At 42.6% G+C, this 16,633-nt stretch overlaps 2 pseudogenes; one reads left to right on the plus strand and one right to left on the minus strand.

Annotated features, from left to right (window-relative positions):
- Positions 1–5,486: 5,486 nt before the first annotated feature.
- Positions 5,487–7,505, minus strand: LOC129499135 (interferon-induced protein with tetratricopeptide repeats 2-like; annotated as a pseudogene).
- Positions 7,506–15,809: 8,304 nt separating this feature from the next.
- LOC129499084 (40S ribosomal protein S25-like) lies at positions 15,810–16,177 on the plus strand (annotated as a pseudogene).
- Positions 16,178–16,633: the final 456 nt, after the last annotated feature.

Here is a 16,633-nt window from a genome sequence, read left to right on the forward strand (position 1 = left end):
GAGAGAGAGAGAGTGGGAGCACAAGCAGGGTGAGCAGCAGGCAGAGGGAGAAGCAAGTTCCCCCCTGAGCAGGGAGCCCTGTGGGGGGCTGGATCCCAGGACCCCAAGATCATGCCGAGGCAGACGTTTCACCGACTGAGCCTCCCAGGTGTCTCAGAGGAGACACTTTTGATGTTGCCTTTTCTGGAATGTTAGCTCCTCTCAGGGTCCACCATCCATCCCTCATGAGCACTAACCCTAAGCCAAATGCCTTCTAATACCTGTACACGTCCTGGGCTTTCCTGAACACCGCGACACTTAAAATCCTGTGGGTATCCAGCACTCCTATGTCACCATTTACCAGCGCAGTGGTTTGCTATGATGGAGGAAATGTATTTTCTTTGCTTTTGCCTTATTCATACGCTTGATTGCAAAGGGATTACTGTGTGTGTAGACCCAAGAGGAAAAAAGGTAACAACACTTGGAGACTTTGACGGCAGGAAATTATGCTGAGCATGAGTGACACCTATTCTCCAGTACAATTGAATACAGCTGAAGCAGGTAAATCAGTCTTGGAGAAAGCCTTATTTATGGCAGGTTGTGTCTGCGTGCTGCAAGGTGGAAGCAGAAGCTCCTCCTCTTGACAGTCCTCTACCCTTTTATTGGGACACACAGTCAAGCCTATTCCAATTGGAAACCCTTACTTTTAGGTGTCATTCATGAGTTATAAATTCTAGTATGTATTTACAGAAATGTCTGTTAGGGGCACCTGGGTAGCATGGTCAGATAAGTGTCTGCTTTTGGCTAAGGTCATAATCTCAGGGTCCTGGGATGGAGTCCTGCATCAGGCTCCCTGTTCAGTGGGGAAGTCTGCTTGTCCCTCTGCCTCTGCCCCTCCTCCTGCTCGTGCTCTCTCTCAAATAAATAAATAAAATCTTAAAGAAAAAGAAATGTATGTTAGATGTACAAGAAATGCTGCAGAAGGAAACTAGGAAAACTGGGATTTTTTGTTTGTTTGTTTGTTTTGAATTTGCACTCAAGCGAACTATTGGATCGCAATGTTTAAATCTTATTATAGAGGTACCCAGAGGGGAGAAGCACAGGGAAAGCATGTTTTGCTCTTCAGATATCTGTATGGCAAGCACCTGTGTACGTTCACACAAGAAGTACGCACCAGCTGCTCTGGTAGCTGAGTGAGTGTTAGTATATGTAGTGTAAATGCAAAAATAGAAACTGGAAAAGAAAACCAAGTCTCTTCTGGTAATATTTCTATATGAGAAAAATGAAGCTTCCCCAGTGAGAGTTCTGATTATTCCAGCTCTTACAACTATTTATGTATCTGTGTCCCAGAATATAGGCCTAGGGCTATCCCTGTCTCAGTGTGGACTAGGGGAGAGTCCTTGTCTACTGTTTTCAGAATGAGGAAAGCCATTTCCATATTGTGTGGCCACATCAGCTACAAAGTGGTGTAATGCACCAGTTCCCACATTGCCATCAACCAAAGGTGATTTCAGTTTCACCTGGGGACCTGCCACAAATGCAAATTCTCAGGCTCCATCTTCAGTAAAATGAGTCAGAAATTCTAGGAGTGGGGCCAAGCAATCTCTGTGTTAGTAAACTTTCCAAATAATTCTCATACTTGCCATAAAGTCTGAAAACCACATCATATTTTGACTGTAAGTAAAAATTCTTTTAAGTCCATAAAACAAAATTCTATAGATTTTTCTTGAGATTTATGGAGAAAATGGACCTCTTTTTTGTTCAATGTCCCTGCAGAGAATGTTTGATGAAAGCTTTGTCCACCTAGATGAGTAAGTGGCTAGTTCAATACACACCTGCTAGAGGACCCTTCACACCCTAAATATCCACAATCTCTTAGTGATGCTCCATTCCCCTCAATGGACAGGGTGTGACTTCCTGTGGTCTGGTGGGAACAAACCTCAAAGACTAGATGTGATAACTCTTGTATGCCCTGTGCTCTGGTGGGGCACAAGAACCATAATAGACATCCCAACTGAAGAAACATGGAGGAAGCTCAGAGATCTCAAGTCAGTGGCAATGATGAAAGTCCACTGGATAGGCATTTGGAAGATTCTTTCTTAAAGCCAGATTCTGCTCTCTGATGGGAATCTTGCCCTCATTTTCCAGACCTCTGGTTCCATCCTCTGGGAGGCTTTTGGGACGTTAACTCTCTTGTTCCCCCATCCTCCCCCATGGGCTGTGTTCTGTGTTCACCTTCTGGGCCCTGGAGACTCCTGTGCTCACACAGAACTTTTGTTGATCGTGTCGCTTGGCAGAGAGCATTTATTCAAAGCCCCAGTGCCTTCAACGAATGCCTCAAATATTTGTTAGTGTCTGATTCTGAGAATAAAAAGAGTTTTAAAATTCAATCGGGGTGCTTGGGTGGCTCAGTGATGGAGCATCTGCCTTCAGCTCAGGGTGTGACCCTGGGGTCCTGGGCTGGAGTCCTACATTGGGCTCCCCACAGGGAGCCTGCTTCTCTCTCTGCCTGTGTCTCTGCCTCTCTCTGTCTGTCTCTCATGAATAAATAAATAAAATCTTAAAAAAAAGGTTGATTATCACAGAAGCATTGATAAGTAAAAGGGGGATGAAAAAGACCACACAAGGGTATGAGGGACAGCAGAGGAGATGTGTAGAAATGGTCTCTGCACATCTATCAATTTCTGGTTCTTTGTGAAACTTAGCAGTGGGAGCCTTTTGGCCTCTCTCACCAGCTGCCCTGCTGGGTCTCTGGAAGCAAAGCAGTGGCTACTTCAGTTTCCAACCAGACTTTGCACCTTCCTTTGGGTTCCTCTCACATTTACTAAAGGGCTACAGGCAGACACCGCTCCCTGCCCCATAACACACAAGGCCAAGTAACAAGGTGAACTCATCCTTCCATGTCAGGTCAGGGAAGGCTCACTGTGAACTTTCTGGAGCTTATGATATGATGGCAAGGTTAAACCTTCACACATCTGATGACAGAGAGGGGAAAATGCTGCAACACTGGCAAGTGCCTGGGATGGATGAAGCTCTTCCCTGTTTATTGGGAAATGAGGAAACTGGAGGGTGTGTGCTGCCGATGAAAGCACAACATTGCAGTGTGATCTTGAAGAGCTGTGCCCTTCATCTTGGTTCATTTGCATTCATCACATTACTTGATGCCTTTTGGGAGTTCAAGAAAAGTTTGTTGCACAGAAAGTAAATTCCTGAGCATGGATGGCAAAAGAGACAGCAGAGTGGGACAGGTGGAGAAAAGCCATCAGAGCAAAGGTCCAAGTCATGGCTACATTTTGAAGGATTAGTTACGGTGGATCTCATTATGGATGGATGAAGAGAGTGAGAGGACATGCTGTGTATATCAGGGTGGGGTGAGTGGGTGAGTGGGTGGGTGGTGGCAGTAAAGTTAAAGGCATGAATGAAGACCTGGGAACCAGAGACTCGTCCGTTATGTGCAGAGATCCTCAAATGTTGCTAAGTGTGGCTTGTACTCAGCAGGAACTAGTTGCAGAATGGATACCATTGGAATGGTCACAGCACTCCAGTGCGATTACCTTTGGTTTTGAATTTGTTTTTAATATATGCTTTGGGTATCAAATTCAAAATTTAAAAATTGGGCACTCCGGGTGGCTCAGCAGTTTAGCGCCGACTTCAGCCCAGGGCGTGATCTTGGAGACTATGGATCTGGTCCCATGTCAGGCTCCCTGCATGGAGCCTGCTTCTCCCTCTGCCTGTGTCTCTGCCTCTCTCTCTGTGTGTGTCTCTCTGTGTGTCTCTCATGAATAAATAAATAAAATCTTTTTAAAAATAAATAATAAATTTTTAAAAATTAAAAAAATTTAAAAATCTATACAATTGAAATATAGAAGTCTTTCTCCAATACAGACTCTCAGATAACCTGCTTCTTCCCTGGAAGCTACCCTAGAGGAAATATATTCTTTCCCAAATAGTCTATGCATAATGTGATATGCTTTTTTTCCCTCCTCCTACCCTTCCTTCCTTCCTTTGAACAATGTTATCAGCATGCTGTATACACTCTTCTGCACTTTTATTTTTTTAATTTTTTAGTGTATTGAAGAGATAGTGCTCCATGTTTTTACATTTAGAACTGCCTTATTATTTTTTATGATAGTCACATGCAGTTCTATGTTTGAAATAGGAAAATTGAATTAATGAGTCTCTAGTGATGGACATTTGAGTTGTTTGTTATTATAAATGAAGCTTCATGAGTATATACATGTCTTTGCATGTATACGCAAATACAGGACAAATTAATGAGTGGAATTGCTGGGGCGGAGATTCATGAAATGCTTAATTGCTATCATCAAATACCTTCCATCTGCATGATTTATAACCTAAACAGTGATGCATGATAGAGCCTGTTTACCCACATCCTTGTTAGCGTTCTTTCCAGAAGATGTTTCTTTAGTTGACCTGAAATGGTCTCTCTTAAGAGTATTGGTTTGCTTTGCTCTTAACAAGAATGACATTGACAATCATTTCACGTGTTTAAGCCATTTTAATTTCCTGACCTTTGCCCATTTGTCCAAAGAGTTGATTTTTCCTTATTGATGAACAGGACTGTTTCAGCATTAAAGAAGTTAATCCTCTCCCCAGTAATGTGCTGAAACAGTATTTTTAAGTCTGTCATTGATCTTTCGACTTTCTGAAGGTTTCTCATCTATGAAATGTGTTTTTAATGTGGTTGGATTGCTGAATACTTTTGCCTTTTGTATTTTGTTTCATATGTTAAACTTCCAGACCCTGTGATTTAAAAAATGTTCTCAAGAATTCCTGTAGAAATGTTGTGATTTCTATTTTTTAAACATTCACATATTTGAATTGTATGGAATTCATTTCAGAGCACAAGGAGCGAGGAAGAAGACCAGGCCTCAGTGATGTTGTCTTCACTTGTTCCCTTGGCAATGTCGAGTGCCTACTCTGTGCCAGGCCACGTGCAAGGCACTGGGTGAGATCTGGGTATTGCAAACAGAGACTGAACCAGAGTCCCATAGCCCCAGAGCAGGTGCTCACCTTCAAGGGGGCTTGGTCTCAAAATAGCTATAGGACAGAGGAGAAGTGATTCTGCATTTCCAGGTCTAGATGAGAGAATTTGGTGAGCCTGGAAAAAGAGACAGCAATTATTGGCTATTATTGGATGGCTCAGTCAGCCATCTGGTCCAGTTCCTGCAAGTTGCAGCTGCTCTGTGTCCCTGTTTCTATTCCCTTGGTGACCATCTCACCAGGCCTCCTTACCCCTCTCTCATTCTCACTCTGGCTCTTCTCTATCTGAAGCCCCAAGGCCTCTTTATGGGCTTTCTCTAGGGCCTTCTGCTCCTTGGGTGGTGGGCCCCCCATTCCATCTGTCATTTTCTCAGCCACTGGGCAGAGGGGACAACTCTGCCAGCACCTGAGGGCAGACTGTCCAACCAGTGCCCCTTTCTATTCAGCTCATGAATGAATCTGCAGAGTTCCCAACCCACAGCATCAGAGGCATTCACAGAGAGTCATTTGTGGGCAGTTTTTCTAAGGTTAATGATCAGCTTTTCCTTCTCAGTCATCGTCCCGTTGATGTTTAGGTCCTGTAGGTAGTGGCAGATGGTGGTGTCATCACGCAGCCACTGGTACTGCTGGAAGTTCCCGTAGCACAGGTGGAGAACTCGTTTCTCTAAGGGAGTCAGATCCTTACTGAATTATTTCTGGAAGTAATACTGTGCCTTATCATACTGACCCGTTATGACATAGAGGCAGACAAGGTCTGAGCAGGCATGGGGAAGGTTGATATTCAGCTTGACAACTTTCTTAAAGTGATCCACTGCCTGACTTGTCATCTCTTGCAGCTCTTCCTCATTCTCCTTGATGGTGTACCTCCATGACCTCTGTATTTGCCTGATTTTTGCTCTGTAGCAGCATCCTATCTAATAGGCATCATTTGGCACCGATTCTAAAGCCTTCTTAAGTAATTCTATAGCCGTGTCTAGAGTACTTTTATTTTGGTAATATTTGGCTGCTCTGCAGAGTACATCTGTTGGGCACAGTGTTTTCTTCAAGGCTGCTTCCACTAGCTTATCTCCTTCAGCTTGTTTCTGGATCTTCTGGAGCATCAGAGCCAGGAGAACCTTAATATACTGGTTGTCGGGATTCAGTTGGATGGCCTGCCTCTGAAGGCAAATGGTGTTCTCCGTTGGTACTTTGTCACCCAGACAATAGAATGTGATGGCCAGTCCCAGGGAGAATTCTGGATTGGTGGGTTTCTTTTGCAAAGCCTTCTCCAAACACTCCTTAGCTCATTCATAATACTTTTCTTCCCACTTTAAAAGTGCCCATCCTTTTTCACAGTCAATCGCAGAGCATTCGCTTTTAGAGGAGCTTGCAAACTTCTTGCAAAGATGTCCTACCTTGTCAATGTAACCCTGTGCTTTCTGGAAGCCTGTGCATGTGATAATAGACCCAGGAATAGTTTCCCCAGGTGACCAGACTTCGGATTATGCCTTGGCAGGCATGTCCATGTAAAATAAACTCTTTTGCTTGCTGTAAGTATTCCAGAGCCGCCTTATTCTGGCCTCTGAGGTGTTTAATGAAGGAAAACAGATTGTACATGATTGCTTTGAACTCTTTGTTTAGAAACTGTACCTGATCATGCACTGTTTTCCAAATCATGTAAGGAACTTTCTTCATCATATAAATTCCAGGTAAAATGGCATTTCAATTGTTGTAAGGTATTTTCCAGGAAATGTTCGGTGATTTCACTGTAGGGGGAGAAAAGCAGACATTTGGGGTGTGAATGAGCAGTTGTACAAAGCAACAGGGTTAGGGCATGACCACTTCTGGAAAGGATGCTCAAACAGTGCTGCCACTCTGATCTTGTTCTTCCAGCCTCCACAAATGAATGAAATGGGGAAATGAATTTCTTTTGTTTATAAGCTACCCAAACTGTGGTATATTATCATAGCCCCCCCCCCCACCAATGGATGGAGATGATGGAATGGCCCAGAAAGAAGGAAAAGTGGAGGAAATTTATTACCAAGGGACACCCCACTTCCACTTTCTTAGTGAAAAATGTGAAGGGAGGTCTTGGAGAACCAACTGAAAAGGAAGGAAATTTCTCTGTAGAAATTGTTGGAGAATGGTGTGGTAGTTGAGTAATAACATTTAGTGAGGTTGTTTTTTGTTTCTTCTCTCAAGCATGGAAAACAAGGTTTAAGCTTGGATTTCTGATCCATCAAAATATTCAGGGAAACTAAGAGGAAATGCTGGGCTTATGACACCAAGAGATAAGAAGGGAATAGTTTGGGGCACTGTGTGAATAGGTGTCCCGTGGGGGTCCTCTCATAGGGATGGAGTATTAATTTATTCACGTTGGCCTAGGACACCCTTTTGGTCACCATCTCTTCCTTTGCTGAGCTGGTTCTTTGGGCAGATTCATGAACTAGAACAACCCGAATACTTTGCACTCTCTACCTGGGTGGGTGCCACCTGATGCTGTGGTCCACCACCTTTTGCTCAGTGGTCACAAAGATAGTCATTGGGTTCCTTACAGAGACAGACAAACACCTGAGATGAGAGACAAACATGACAAAAAGAGCCCACATGCAAATGTTATTCACAAAAATCAAAGGACAAACTAGAAAACAGAAATTAAAAGATTATAAGCATGACAAAAGGTAGTCTTTTAATACCTAGAAGGCTCTTCTAGTATTAGTGTTTCAAAAAATACTAATATAAGAAGGTAGTATAAAATTTACCAACATACATACCAAAAAATGGCCACTAATCAAAGAAATGCAAATTAAATCAACAATATTTTGATGCCATTTAAAGCTTCAGTTACAGAAAGATTTTAAACAATCACAGCAGAGCACTTTTACTTATACATGAGGGTTTGGAACATATTTGACATAGAAATTGCAGGAAATTGTGGCAAAACATACGAGAAGCTCTTGGAATAAAAATTTGAATGTTAAGAATGTATAGAAAACCAGACATTGGGATCCCTGGGTGGCGCAGCAGTTTGGCGCCTGCCTTTGGCCCAGGGCGCGATCCTGGAGACCCGGGATCGAATCCCACGTCAGGCTTCCGGTGCATGGAGCCTGCTTCTCCCTCTGCCTGTGTCTCTGCCTCTCTCTCTCTCTCTCTCTCTCTGTGACTATCATAAGTAAAAAAAAAAAAAAAAGAAAGAAAAAAGAAAAAAGAAAAGAAAAGAAAACCAGACATTCAGTCAAGGGTTGTGGTGGTTTATTGATGTGTCAACTTGGTTGGCTAGGATATTGTACCTAGTTACTCAATCAAACATTGACCTAAATGTTGATGTAAAGGTATTTTGTAAATGTGATTAAAGTCCACAATTACTTAATTTTATTTTATTTGTTTATTTTTTAAACAATTTTTTAATTTTTATTTATTTACGATAGACACACAGAGAGAGAGAGACAGGCAGAGACACAGGCAGAGGGAGAAGCAGGCTCCATGCACCGGGAGCCCGATGTGGGATTCAATCCCGGGTCTCCAGGATCGCGCCCTGGGCCAAAGGCAGGCGCCAAACCGCTGCGCCACCCAGGGATCCCAATTACTTAATTTTAAATAAGAAAGATTATTTTATGTAATCTGGGTGGCCCTGGCTTAATCAGTCGAAAAGCTGAAAGACAGAGCTGAGGCTCCCTGATGAAGAAATCCTGCCAGTGGACAGCTGCTGGTGCTCATGTCCTGGAGTTTTGGCCTGCCTTTCCTGAGAGTTTGCCTGTGGAGCAGGATTTGTCTAGCCAGCCCTTATCATCCACAGGCTGGTTCCTTGCATTATATCTCATACTGTGTATCTCCTGCTGCCTTTCTTTGGTTGTACTCTGACACACAGGTTTGTGAACAAGGGTATTCATGGAAGGATTAGTTACAACTGCTTAAAATTTTAAGGGTGCCTGGGTGGCTCAGTTAGTTAAGTATTTGCCTTTGGCTCAGCTCATGATCTGGGGGTCCTGGAATGGGGTTCTGCCTTGGGCTCCCTGCTTAGTGGAGAGTCTGCTTCTCCCTCTTCCTCTGCCACTCCCTCTGGTTTGTGCAGTGTCTTACTGTCTCTCTCAAATAAATGCATAAAACTTTTTAAAAGTTTGAACTAGGTGATGGTTGAAAAGAAACATTTAAAGGTATATCATGAAACGATCCATTGAACACATGGGACTGTCTTAGCTTCCTTCTCAAATCCTACTAAAATGACAGTTTATGAAGTCTTCTAACCATAAAGGAAAGAGAAGACAAAGAAAGCAGAATCTTGGAAACCCTGACACAGCTAGACAAGAGGGGATTGGTTTTATCAAATGTGGGAAAGCCAATTCTGACAGCCTTGGGGGAAACCTAAGAAGCAACCCATTGAAAATGAAGGATTTCCCAAAGGCTCAGGAGTTAGCAACAGGAGGTGCTGCAGAAGTGTATGTGTGTAGGGGTGAACTGGAGCTAAGAACAGTGGGATCCACTGGGGTCTTAAGGCTCTCCAAGCAATAGAAGACAACAGAGGCCAAATGGAAAGTTCCAGACAAGTCTTTTATTGGAGCTTATGCCCAAACACAAGCGACCCAGCACAAAGGGTCCTCCATGCTGGCTCCCAAAACAAAGGCCACAGAAAGATTTTAAAGACCGAGGCAGGAAAGGAGTCATGTCTAAGTGCATACGTGGGGTAGGGAGATGGGAAGGTGGGTGTGCAGGTGCAGAGGACAGAACCTGCTCTGCCTGTCTCATTTGCATGTGAAATCTCCACCCAGGACCTGGAGTATTATAACGAGGGAGAAAGTCAGTGAGAGGTTGTGCTGAGACCCACCCGGGAGCACCTGGTTTGGGTCTGTCTTTGTCAGTCTTCAGGGTGGAGTCTCCCTGTGGTAAGCCTCTTGCCCCCATGTGCCTGCCAGGTATGCTGCTGCTCCGGGACAGGCTTTCATCTCAGGACCAAGGGCACTGAGTCCAGTCCCACCTCTGTCTCAATAGGAAGACTGATTAAAAGCTAGCTCAAGAAGAAGCTATACCTATAGACTTTGCCTCTGGTCCTTGCAACACCCACCCTCCAATGTGGCAGAAGATGGTAGGTGTATTCCCTAGAATGGATAAAAAAAAAGAGTTAAGCTTGCAAATTCCAAAGATAAAGAGAAGATCCTTAAAGCAGCAAGAGACAAGAAATCCCTGACTTTTATGGGGAGGAGTATTAGGGTAACAGCAGACCTCTCCACAGAGACCTGGCAGGCCAGAAAGGGCTGGCAGGATATATCAGGGGCCTAAATGAGAAGAACATGCAACCAAGAATACTTTATCCAGCAAGGCTCTCATTCAAAATGGAAGGAGAGATAAAGAGCTTCCAAGACAGGCAGGAACTGAAAGAATATGTGACCTCCAAACCAGCTCTGCAAGAAATTCTAAGGGGGACTCTCAAAATTCCCCTTTAAGAAGAAGTTCAGTGGAACAATCCACAAAACAAGGACTAAATAGATATGATGATGACACTAACTCATATCTCTCAGTAGTAACTCTGAACGAAAACGGGCTTAATGATCCCATCAAAAGGCGCAGGGGTTCAGACTGGATAAAAAAGCAGGACCCATCTATTTGCTGTCTACAAGAGACTCATTTTAGACAGAAGTACACCTACAGCCTGAAAATAAAAGGTTGGAGAGCCATTTACCATTCAAATGGTCCTCAAAAGAAAGCAGCGGGGGATCCCTGGGTGGCACAAGGGTTGGCGCCTGCCTTTGGCCCAGGACGCGATCCTGGAGACCCGGGATCGAATCCCACATCGGGCTCCCGGTGCATGCAGCCTGCTTCTCCTTCTGCCTGTGTCTCTGCCTCTCTCTCTCTCTCTCTGTGACTATCATAAATAAATAAATAAAAATTAAAAAAAAAGAAAGCAGGGGTAGCCATCCATATATCAGATAAACTAAAATTTACCCCGAAGACTGTAGTGAGAGATGAAGAGGGACACTATATCATACTTAAAGGATCTATCCAACAAAAGGACATAACAATCCTCAATATATATGCTCCGAATGTGGGAGCTGCAAAATATATCAATCAATTAATAACCAAAGTGAAGAAATACTTAGATAATAATACACTTATACTTGGTGACGTCAATCTAGCTCTTTCTACCCTCGATAGGTCTTCTAAGCACAACATCTCCAAAGAAACGAGAGCTTTAAATGATGCACTGGACCAGATGGATTTCACAGATATCTACAGAACTTTACATCCAAACTCAACTGAATACACATTCTTCTCAAGTGCACATGGAACTTTCTCCAGAATAGACCACATACTGGGTCACAAATCGGGTCTGAACCAATACCAAAAGATTGGGACCATAACGCCTTGAAATTAGAACTAAATCACAACAAGAAGTTTGGAAGGACCTCAAACATGTGGAGGTTAAGGACCATCCTGCTAAAAGATGAGAGGGTCCACCAGGAAATTAAGGAAGAATTAAAAAGATTCATGGAAACTAATGAGAATGAAGATACAACCGTTCAAAATCTTTGGGATGCAGCAAAAGCAGTCCTAAGAGGGAAATACATCGCAATACAAGCATCCATCCAAAAACTAGAAAGAACTCAAATACAAAAGCTAACCTTATACATAAAGGAGCTAGAGAAAAAGCAGCAAATAGATCCTACACCCAGCAGAAGAAGAGAGTTAATAAAGATTCAAGCAGAACTCAACGAAATCGAGACCAGAAGAACTGTGGAACAGATCAATAGAACCAGGAGTTGGTTCTTTGAAAGAATTAATAAGATAGATAAACCATTAGCCAGCCTTATTAAAAAGAAGAGAGAGAAGACGTAAATTAATAAAATCATGAATGAGAAAGGAGAGATCACTACCAACACCAAGGAAATACAAATGACTTTAAAAACATATTATGAACAGCTATACACCAATAAATTAGGCAATCTAGAAGAAATGGACGCATTCCTGGAAAGTCACAAACTACCAAAACTGGAACAGGAAGAAATAGAAAACCTGAATAGGCCAATAACCAGGGAGGAAATTGGAGCAGTCATCAAAAACCTCCCAAGACACAAAAGTCCAGGGTCAGATGGCTTCCCAGGGGAACTCTATCAAACGTTTAAAGGGGAAACCATCCCTATTCTACTAAAGCTGTTTGGAAATATAGAAAGAGATGGAGTTCTTCCAAATTCGTTCTATGAGGCCAGCATCACCTTAATTCCAAAACCAGACAAAGACCCCACCAAAAAGGAGAATTATAGACCAATATCCCTGATGAACATGGATGCAAAAATTCTCAACAAGATACTAGCCAATAGGGTCCAACAGTACATTACGAAAATTATTCACCATGACCAAGTAGGATTTATCCCCGGGACACAAGGCTGGTACAACACCGGTAAAACAATCAATGTGATTTTTTCATATCAGCAAGAGAAAAACCAAGAACCATATGATCCTCTCATTAGATGCAGAGAGAGCATTTGATGAAATACAGCATCCATTCCTGATCAAAACTCTTCAGAGTGTAGGGATAGAGGGAACATTCCTCAACATCTTAAAAGCCATCCATGAAAAGCCCACAGCAAATATCATTCTCAATGGGGAAGCACTGGGAGCCTTTCCCCTAAGATCAGGAACAAGACAATGATGTCCACTCTCACCACTGCTATTCAACATAGTACTGGAAGTCCTAGCCTCAGCAATCAGACAACAAAAAGACATTAAAGGCATTCAAATTGGCAAAGAAGTCAAACTCTCCTTCTTCACCGATGACATGATACTTTACATAGAAAACCCAAAAGCCTCCACCCCAAGATTGCTAGAACTCATACAGCAATTTGGTAGCATGGCAGGATACAAAATCAATGCCTAGAAATCAGTGGCATTTCTATACACTAACAATGAGACTGAAGAAAGAGAAATTAAGGACTCAATCCCATTTACAATTGCACCCAAAAGCATAAGATACCTAGGAATAAACCTAACCAAAGAGGTAAAGGATCTATACCCTAAAAACTATAGAACACTTCTGAAAGAAATTGAGGAAGACACAAAGAGATGGAAAAATATTCCATGCTCATGGATTGGCAGAATTAATATTGTGTAAATGTCAATGTTACCTAGGGCAATTTACACGTTTAGTGCAATCCCTATCAAAATACCATGGACTTTCTTCAGAGACTTAGAACAAATTATTTTAAGATTTGTGTGGCATCAGAAATGACCCTGAATAGCCAGGGGAATTTTAAAAAAGAAAACCATAGCTGGGGGCATCACAATGCCAGATTTCAGGTTGTACTACAAAGCTGTGGTCATCAAGACAGTGTGGTACTGGCACAAACACAGACACATAGATCAATGGAACAGAAGAGCGAACCCAGAAGTGGACCCTGAACTTTATGGTCAACTAATATTCGATAAAGGAGGAAAGACTATCCACTGGAAGAAAGACAGTCTCTTCAATAAATGGTGCTGGGAAAATTGGACATCCACATGCAGAAGAATGAAACTAGACCACTCTCTTGCACCATACACAAAGATAAACTCAAAATGGATGAAAGATCTAAATGTGAGACAAGATTCCATCAAAATCCTAGAGGAGAACACAGGCACCACCCTTTCTGAACTTGGCCACAGTAACTTCTTGCAAGATACATCCACGAAAACAAAAGAAACAAAAGCAAAAATGAACTATTGGGACTTCATCAAGATAAGAAGCTTTTGCACAGCAAAGGATACAGTCAACAAAACTACAGAATGGGAGAAGATATTTGCAAATGACCTATCAGAGAAAGGGCTAGTTTCCAAGATCTATAAAGAACTTATTAAACTCAACAGCAAAGAAACAAACAATCCAATCATGAAATGGGCAAAAGACATGAAGAGAAATCTCACAGAGGAAGACATAGACATGGCCAACATGCACATGAGAAAATGCTCTGCATCATTTGCCATCAGGGAAATACAAATCAAAACCACCATGAGATACCACCTCACACCAGTGAGAATGGGGAAAATTAACAAGGCAGGAAACCACAAATGTTGGAGAGGATGCGGAGAAAAGGGAACCCTCTTGCACTGTTGGTGGGAATGTGAACTGGTGCAGCCACTCTGGAAAACTGTGTGGAGGTTCCTCAAAGAGTTAAAAATAGACCTGCCCAATGACCCAGCAATTGCACTGTTGGGGATTTACCCCAAAGATTCAGATGCAATGAAACGCCGGGACACCTGCACCCTGATGTTTATAGCAGCAATGTCCACAATAGCCAAACTGTGGAAGGAGCCTCGGTGTCCATCGAAAGATGATGGATAAAGAAGATGTGGTTTATGTATACAATGCAATATTCCTCAGCCATTAGAAACGACAAATACCCACCATTTGCTTCAACATGGATGGAACTGGAGGGTATTATGCTGAGTGAAGTAAGTCAATCAGAGGACAAACATTATATGTTCTCATTCATTTGGGGAATATAAATAACAGTGAAAGGGAATAGAAAGGAAGGGAGAAGAAATGTGTGGGAAATATCAGAAAGGGAGACAGAACATAGAGACTCCTAACTCTGGGAAACAAACTAAGGGTGGTGGAAGGGGAGGAGGACAGGGGGTGGGAGTGAATGCGTGACGGCCACTGCGGGTTATTCTGTATGTTGGTAAATTTAACACCAATAAAAAATAAATTTAAAAAAGAAAAGAAAAAGCTAAAAATAAAAGAAAGAAAGGATAAAACAAGGTTGTGGTCTGCAGTTACAGGCACAGCTGGAAGTCTTGGGCACAATGCTGTGAACAAGAGAGTTAAATATATGTTTGCATGTTGAATTTTGAGACCACATCTTCCTGAGTCAGCTTAGAAAATGCTTCAGCGGGCATTATTTCTTTAGGGAAAGGGGTTAGTAGCCTGTTCTGGAGGAAGCTGAGAAGTCCAGGATAGGGATCCCTGGGTGGCGCAGTGGTTTGGCGCCTGTCTTTGGCCCGGGGTGCGATCCTGGAGACCCGGGATCGAATCCCACGTCTGGCTCCCGGTGCATGGAGTCTGTTTCTCCCTCTGCCTGTGTCTCTGCCTCTCTCTCTCTCTCTCTGTGACTGTCATAAATAAATAAAAAATTAAAAAAAAATATCTAAAAACTTTAAAAAAAAAAAAGAAGATGTCCAGGACAACCACATCAGTGGTTCCTTATAAAATGGGTCAGTAAGGTCACCATAAGAGGAAACCCCGTGCAGGTGCTCCATCAGCCTTTTAATGTCTGGCTCTCAATCATGATCAGCCAACAGAGGATCCCCAAATATTTTAGGAAAGCCTCTAGCTTGGAGGCCAGTGGTCCAAATAAGCATGTGGTAAAAGTGTCCTAGAGGGAGCAGAAGACTTACAACAACAAGACCAAAAAAAATAAATGTCATCAATAAATCAATACATAGAAGAAGACACTGCATCCATGGAATAAAAGTAAATGCTTTAAAAACAACAACAACAACACCCAAGAATTTAAAGAACACCGAAGAAGTCTTGGAAGTTCAAACAATTAAAATAGGTGAAAAACTCAGAAGATTAAGATCGAAAGGAAAAAATTACTTTAAAAAATCTTTTAAATAGAACAACCAGATAAAGAGAAGACAAATAAAGTATATCACACAGGAAAATTAGAGGAACGGTCTTGGAGGACTGACATCTGAATAATATGAGTTCTAGAAAGGAGAAGGGAAATGAAAGGAAGAAAGAATATTCTGGAAGAATGCAATACAATTTCCCTGAATGGGAAGCTATAAGTTTCCACATGGTAAAGATAAACTGTAGCCCCTTTTGCTGGACATCTTAGCGAGGCTGCAGGGGGAGTGGCGGCTCCCTGAGCTTTGCCATGTCTCCCAAGGACAACAAGAAGAAAGATGCTGGGAGTTTGGCCAAGAAAGACAAGACCTAGGGCACAGATCTGGGGGCAAGGCCAGAAACAAGTGGTCCAAAGGCAAAGCTTGGAACAAGCTCAATAACCTAGTGTCGTTTGACAAAGTGACATATGACAAAGCCTGTAAGGAAATTCCGAACTCTGAGCTTAGATCCCCAGCGGTTGTCTCTGGGGGGGCTCAGGGTTCCCCAGCCAGGGCAGCCAACCCTTCAGCACCTTCTTAGTAAAAGACATATTAAACTGGTCTCAAAGTCAGAGCTCAAGTCATTTACACCAGAAACACTGAGGGTAGAGGTGTCCCAGGTGCTGATGAAGATGCATGAACACATCCTACCAGCTGCACATATTGAGAATGAAACTATTAAAAACAAAACAAAACAACCCTTTACCAAGTACACAATGCTAAGCTTTTAGAACACTGGTGACAGAATTCTACAGTTCTGGGGAAGGGTGGGAGAAGGGATTTATGTCACACACCAGAATCCAAATGCTGTTGCACATCTCAGCAATGACACTGGAAAGCTAGAAGACAGTGGAGAAATGTGCCTCCCACCACCTGTGGAAAAACAATTTTAAATTTAGACCTCTTGATGTAGCCACATACTCATTTAAATCGTTTAAATGTGAGTAAAAACTTTACGTTACAGACACTTGCTCAGGAAGCCAAGAGGACATGATGCCCCCTGGAAATTAGGAATAAACCCCGGTAGTAAATAAAGAAATGGGATTTAGCAACCCCAGGATCCAGTGCAGAAGAAGGTCTTACATAAGATATGGGG

Source organism: Nyctereutes procyonoides, unplaced genomic scaffold, assembly GCF_905146905.1.
Source record: "Nyctereutes procyonoides isolate TBG_1078 unplaced genomic scaffold, NYPRO_anot_genome, whole genome shotgun sequence".
NCBI lineage: Eukaryota > Metazoa > Chordata > Mammalia > Carnivora > Canidae > Nyctereutes > Nyctereutes procyonoides.